Source organism: Haemaphysalis longicornis, unplaced genomic scaffold (assembly GCF_048455015.1).
Source record: "Haemaphysalis longicornis isolate Haplotype H1 unplaced genomic scaffold, Haemaphysalis longicornis Haplotype H1 scaffold_138, whole genome shotgun sequence".
NCBI classification, from domain to species: domain Eukaryota; kingdom Metazoa; phylum Arthropoda; class Arachnida; order Ixodida; family Ixodidae; genus Haemaphysalis; species Haemaphysalis longicornis.
This window is the reverse complement of record NW_027526243.1, coordinates 467,082-473,496: the sequence shown is the minus strand read 5'-3', so window position 1 is coordinate 473,496 and position 6,415 is coordinate 467,082. Positions and strand designations below refer to the sequence as shown.

At 49.5% G+C, this 6,415-nt stretch overlaps 1 pseudogene across 1 annotated transcript; it reads left to right on the top strand.

The window, feature by feature from the left end:
- The first annotated feature begins 1,278 nt into the window (after positions 1–1,278).
- LOC144164761 (uncharacterized) lies at positions 1,279–5,310 on the top strand (annotated as a pseudogene). The gene is made up of 10 exons (XR_013321238.1): positions 1,279–1,369; positions 2,059–2,301; positions 2,378–2,652; positions 2,708–2,892; positions 3,012–3,197; positions 3,328–3,465; positions 3,533–3,662; positions 3,845–4,041; positions 4,135–4,589; positions 4,818–5,310. The product of XR_013321238.1 is annotated as an uncharacterized LOC144164761 (transcript).
- Positions 5,311–6,415: the final 1,105 nt, after the last annotated feature.

Here is a 6,415-nt window from a genome sequence, read left to right as displayed (position 1 = left end):
CAGAAGCACTCGCGCCGAAAGATAAAAGCCTGCAGAGCAGACGCCACGGCATTCCGATCGTCGACGCTCGCTCGCACACGTCACTTTGTTGACTGCTGCTTCGCCGCCTGTGTATTCTTTGAGTTGTTAGGGGAGCACAAGTTCGCTCCAATAAACTTGTTTTCCTTCAAGACAACTGCGTCGTCTCTGGCTTCGTGGCATCTGGTTGAGGTGCTGGGTACGCACCCTTCATGCTCTCTACGACATCTGGAAGCCGCCAAGCCAGTCCAACCAGGGAAAGCCGCCGACTGCAAGGATTACTACCCGAGTTCGGTCTTCTGCCAGAAGGGCCCAAGAGAACGAACGCTGCAACCAACACCATGGTGCAAGAAACAACGTCGCCAATCGCCCTGCAGCGGCCCCGAGAACCGCTATCGTTCCGGGGAGCCCCCGCTGAAGACCCCGAAGAATGGTTGGAGAAGCTGGAGCGCGTCTGCATCTTCAACAGGTGGCACGACAAAGACACTTTCCGGCATGTCTTCTTTTACTTGGAAGATTCAGCTCGAACTTGGTTCGAGAACCATGAGAGCTCTTTGACCGACTGGACTCAATTCAAAAGGGAGTTCCTTAAGACCTTCACTACCGTCGTGAGAAAAGAACGAGCTTCGCTTTTGCTCGAAACTCGGATGCAGCACCCCAACGAAGGGGTCATGATCTTTGTTGAGCAGATGAAGCTACTTTTTCGCCGTGCCGACCCTGAAATGACCGAAGAAAAAAAGCTCAGGTTTCTGATGAGAGGAGTAAAGCAAGAACTCTTTGCTTGGCTTGTCCGCAACCCCCCTAAAACGGTGGCCGAATTTACGTCTGAAGCCGCCGCGCTGGAGAAGACACTAGACATTCGAACGAGGCAGTATGACCGCCCTGTCAACGCGCTGTTCTCGGAGACCATCGGTGCCGCAACTTGGAAGCTCCGATACACGACCGGCTTTATAAATAGCGACCTGCGCATCCGCCACCAGCGCCGTGTCCGAGATTTTTTTTGCTTGTTGTGTTATTTATAGTTTCCGCGAGCGCCGCTGCAAGCCGTGGCGCTGCTTTTAATCCTCACGTCTCCTATCCTCTCTCGACTGCGTATGCTGCTGAACGAGGGTGATCGGCGTGTGTGCATGCGCATTTTCACGCACGTCTCTTGGTATTGCCTCAACAGCTATGCCTGAAAGAAGTTCGACGAAATAGTTATTCGGTGCAACGTGTGCAATGGTTTATTGCTGCGTACCGCTCTGCAAATCGAGCGGGTGCATGGGCGCATCACGAGGAATATTGTTCCACGAGTTCCCGGTCACAGATGTGCGGAACCTGTGGCTGAAGAACATTCATCGACAGGCTGAAGGTAAGCTGTGCAATCCGAAGTAATCTAAACAAACTCCTACACATGTTTGGGAAGCGATGGACCACGTTGGTCCGCGTGTTTCTTACTTTCGATGCTTGCCGTGATCGTGTGGGAACAGTACGATCTGCCTTCATTAGAAGGTCGATTGCGGGCAGTGGCGACGCGCTGCATTACAATATTGAGTGTTTGGTTTCAATTTCAGCGTGATATATACGCGTGTGTTGTGGGCGTAGTGAAAACCACATTTCATCTTGACACTTCGTTTTACAGGGCCAGGGAAACGGCCGTGGCTTCCGAACGACCGGAGCAAAGTCTGCAGCCTTCATTTCCGGCCGGAGGACTACAGGGAGTCCACCAAATACAGAAGGCTGAAACCCGATGCCGCCCCGACACTTTTCCCTGACTTTCCGACATACCTGCAGCCTTCACCTAGTCAACCACGGCGGCCGGCAAAACGCAAAAGGGTCTCACCAGATTGCCCTAAGCAAGCCACCAAGCACAGGCAAGAGCAGTTCTTGTGCCGAAGTTCTCTACTATTATTGAAATTTTAATCTGAGTGAATGTGGGCTGCAGACCTTGACACCTGAGCCAGACCCTCAGCCACCTTCGCAGACACCTCCACATGATCTAGTGCAAAGTGCCTGCTCGTTTTCTTTTTTTGCCCTCAACGTCTGAGCCTGCTTTGAAAGAGACTCCCAGGCTTGTTTTGGCACGGCCTAAGCCCACTAAAAGCACCCAAACAAGAATGTCGCTTTCACGGATGACAGTGCTTGTGAAGCAGGTCACAAGGCTAACAAGGTCACAAGGCTAACAACTGCATGCGGCTACTTTCCAGAAAAAAAAGTGATTTGCAAGAGGAGGTTTCTGCCCTGAAACGGGAGGCAAGAAAAGTAAATGCGGCTACGGAAAAAGCCAACCTCGTGCTCCTTCAGGTATGACCAGCACTAGAAAATTACTTAACGTTTGAACTTGTTTAGACAGATTTTAACAAGTGCCAAATGTTTGCAGGAAAAAGTAGAGCAGAACGAGCCAAAGGCATTGTTCATTCAAGAACAGCTGGCGTTTTTGGGTGTTAAGAAGGGCCGCTGGCATGAGGAGACAATACGAAACTGCGTGCTTTGGCATTCGAAGTCTCCAGCTGCATACCGCCTAATACGGGAAAGCACTTGGCACTACCCTGCCGCTCGACCTTGAAGCGGTACATAGGTGCCTGCACAGGGGAAGTCGTGTCTTCGTTGATCAAACAGCGGCTGCATATGGAAGCAAAACTGCACTCTGAGAAGGTAATGTTAGCTATGGTACCTGGGAGGCTTTATATTTCAGTGCTCACCTCTGCAGGCACGCTGTGGCTCGCTGGTCATGGACGAGATGTCGATAAGGGAAGCTACAATATACCACAAGCAGTCTGATGCTGTTCACGGTCTGGTGAACCTGGGAGGTGCAGAAGCAGACTATGGCCTGGAAAACGAATTGGCAACCCACCTCCTGTGCTTCGTCTTTGTAGGATTGTCGACCCACTACAGGTATTCCAGTTATCATTACAGCTACCATTGCAGGTACACCAAATCATGAATGTCTGAATCTTGCAATTTAACTGTCTGAATCTTGCCATTTGAACTATGACTGTCATTTCCCTTCGCAGGCTTCCGGTAGGTTACTATTTTACGAAGGCCCTGACTGGACAGCAGCTTGAGCATCTTGCTGTTAAGGTCATGCAGTCAGTTGAAAATGCAGGATTTCAAGTGGTTCGCCTTGTTGGCGACAATCACAGGTCGAACACCAAGTTTTTTTCAAGCTTGTCAGGGGGGCAGATACAGCCTGTTGTCGAGTAAGTGCAGGGGTCTTATGAAGTCACATCTGATGTGCGTCTTCGCTGCAGATCTTATAAATATGGAGTAATGTTTACTTTCCAGCAAATGTGCACAAACTAATCTGAATTATTGGATATTTCTTTTTAGGCACCCACTTGATGCAGGTCGACCACTCTTCCTGTCATTCGACTACTGCCACATCATCAAAAACATCCGCTCACAGTTCCTGGATGCTAAGAAAACTTTCAGGAACCATGGAAAGCTCATCCTTCCCGATTTTCTCAGGTGGTATCAAATATTTCTGTCCATTATAATTTCTGTTTTGTTTTGGCAACACCTTGCTTTGCCGTAGGCTACTGCACAAGACCCAGGAAAGTCAAGGTGCATTCAAGCTGGCGAGGTGCCTAACGGAGAAACACCTAAGCCCCAGTAACTTTGAGAAGATGAACGTCAGGAGGGCTATTGACATCTTCTCGGTGCAGGTGAGTGGCTAATTGCATGCTGCATAACTCAGTGTGCAGCTGGGGCAAAGGTTGTATGGCCCTAACATTATGAAATGGCCTTAGAAATATTCGTTATTGTGCAGAGGTAACTAGACTGGCAGAGTTTTGTTGCTTTAAGTCCATGTTTAAACAGCAAACATGATGCCAATTGCCTTGTTTAGGTCACTTCAGTCCTTAGGTTCCTCCAGCAGCACGGTCATCGCCTTGGGGCTAACGGGTTCCAAAACTGTTTGCCAACTTTGGAGTTCATGGAGGTGGTCCAGAAGTGGTTTGATTTGCACAACATCAAAAGCACGTCATTGCACTGGACAAGTCGAGATGCCTTGAGGATGCCATTCTACAGTGCAGACGACGAAAGGTATGCCATGATCTGAAAGGTATTGCGCTTCCTTGAAAGAAATTAAGCTGTACATTGGGATGTGACAATTATAAATGTGTTTTCACTTCGCAGACTTTTGTGGCTGGAGACAGAGTGTCTTGAGTACTTTGCCCAGTGCAAAGAGAGCACCTCGCACAAGAAGGAGTTCCTCTCTGAGGAGACCTATGAGGCACTCAGAGTTACGACACTGTCTACTGTTTTGTGCACAAGGCACCTCCTACAGCTGGGATTCTATTTCGTCTTGACGGGGAAATTCTCCAGTGATGATGTGGAATCCCTTTTCTCAGCAATCAGACAGCTGAATGGGTCAAATGACCTTACTGATGCATATGCAGCCCTGTCAGCTTTGCAGAAGATCCTGACCACAGGCATCATTCACTCCTCGGAGAGTGGAAATGTTGGAGGTCTGGTTGCCCCATTGGGTGAAGTGCCAGCCTTGCCTGTCGAGCCTGTCAAGCAAGCTGCTGCTGGCACGGACATCCGGAAGCTCCTGCTCCCTCACCTAGCTACACTGGAACGCTACCCATGTATGTGCACTAAATCATTACGCAACTTGAACTGATACATAAGATTAAGTGAACAGCTATAGATAGAAAAAAGACAACGCAAGAAAACAACGGGACACAGTGATATAATTGTGTTCTAAATTGCTGTGCTGGAGGGAGCACCCACTTCACTTTCTTGCACCCCATGGCAGACACCTTAGGCTGTTGAATGTACTTATTCACCTTTATCTTTTCTCATAATTTTCGTAGGCCCTCCACAACAGAGTCTGCGGTCCAGTACGCTGGCACTGATAGCCGGCTTCCTCGTCAGGGCCATTCAAGACAATATTGAATGCGAGGGCTGCCTGGTGAAGCTACAAGCTCCATCCTCCAGTTCCCCAACCACGGCCCTCATTGCTGGTGTTGACAGGGGAGGGCTCTCCTATCCCACATTACCATTTGTGGGATTTGTCCACCACCTCGAGCAAGCTGCCTCCCGAGTGGCTTCCGTGCTTGCAAAGGGACCTCGGCCGCTCAAGAAGTTCTCGGCCGTCGTGCTGCCTTCACTTCTGAAGAGCCCACTTTTTCATTGTGCCCAGGACAAAAGTGTGCCACACAAAACAAAGCTGGTCAGCGTAATTCTTCAGAAATTTATGAGGCCATTTTTGTCTAACACCGCCAATGGCCTCACAGTGTGCAACGCAAAAAAAAAAAGAAGGCTCTCAAAACGAAACCTACCTCGCTAAAGGTGCTGAAGGTCTAAATCTGAAGGCCAGACTGTCTCTAAATGTGCTCGTGATTCAGTGCGTCATTTAGCCAATAAAACATTTGGCAAGTAGTGATCCGTTGTCTCTGTTCTTGGGTGCTTTAAGCTTGAATTCGTGGATTAGATGACGAGGAAAACGTTGGCGTGTCCACATTTTGGCACACGTTCAAGTTTCCTTGAACTAATCCATAGTCCTCTACGGTGTGCCTCGAAGCCCAAATGCAAGTACAGCGCGTAAAACCCAGAAGAAAAAAAAACGCATGGGTTATTTGTAGGTGCTCCCGTCACTCATAAAACGCGATAAATCTGACGAGATGGCCTACGCAAATACAACTGCCTTAATAGAGTTTAAAAGTTGGTGAGCTCATTGCGCCAATCTGTGTGATCTGCATATCAAACAATACCCACAATTGAAGGCGAAGTTGCGCAAGAACTCTCGAACGAGTAAAGTGACAAGTACGTACGCGCACAAACTGAACAGCCGAACTACCATGCTTGTTTTCCTGCACTTCGGAGTGCACCTCGCGGACCTGCTAAATATACCTCATTAGATAGAACCAGCATGGCACTGCATAATGTTCTTTGAGAATTGTCTAGGCTGCCGGGAAAAGCTAGCCCAAGTTGCGGGCCCGTGCAACAAGCCACCGTTATGAGAGCTGACGTTTCTACGTGTCCTCGTGAAGTTGGTTCCTGGTATTAACTGTCTTGTTTCACGTAGCGGTAGGCAGAACAAAAAAAAAACAGCTGAAGTTTGCAAAGGCGCGGGGTTAACACGATCGCGCGCGTTCCGCTGGCGTAGTAGCTGTAGCAGCCGACGCGAAGTTGAGGATTAAACCCAGCGCCACCTGGTGAGACGCGCCGTCAACATCGCGGCATTTCTTGGACCGCGGAGCCCCGTAGGAGAAGGGCGCGTGCGCAGGTCGCTATTTATAAAGCCGGTCGTGCTCCGATACATTGCGCGAGACCATCCAAGCGGTGGTCAGGGAGGAGCTTCGGAAGCTTTTTCCAACGACGCCGCAACCTCAAGTGGCTTCCCTGACCGACGTAATCCGAGAAAAAGTCCAAAACGCACTGGGAACTTCTCCGCTGTCGGAAGCACCTC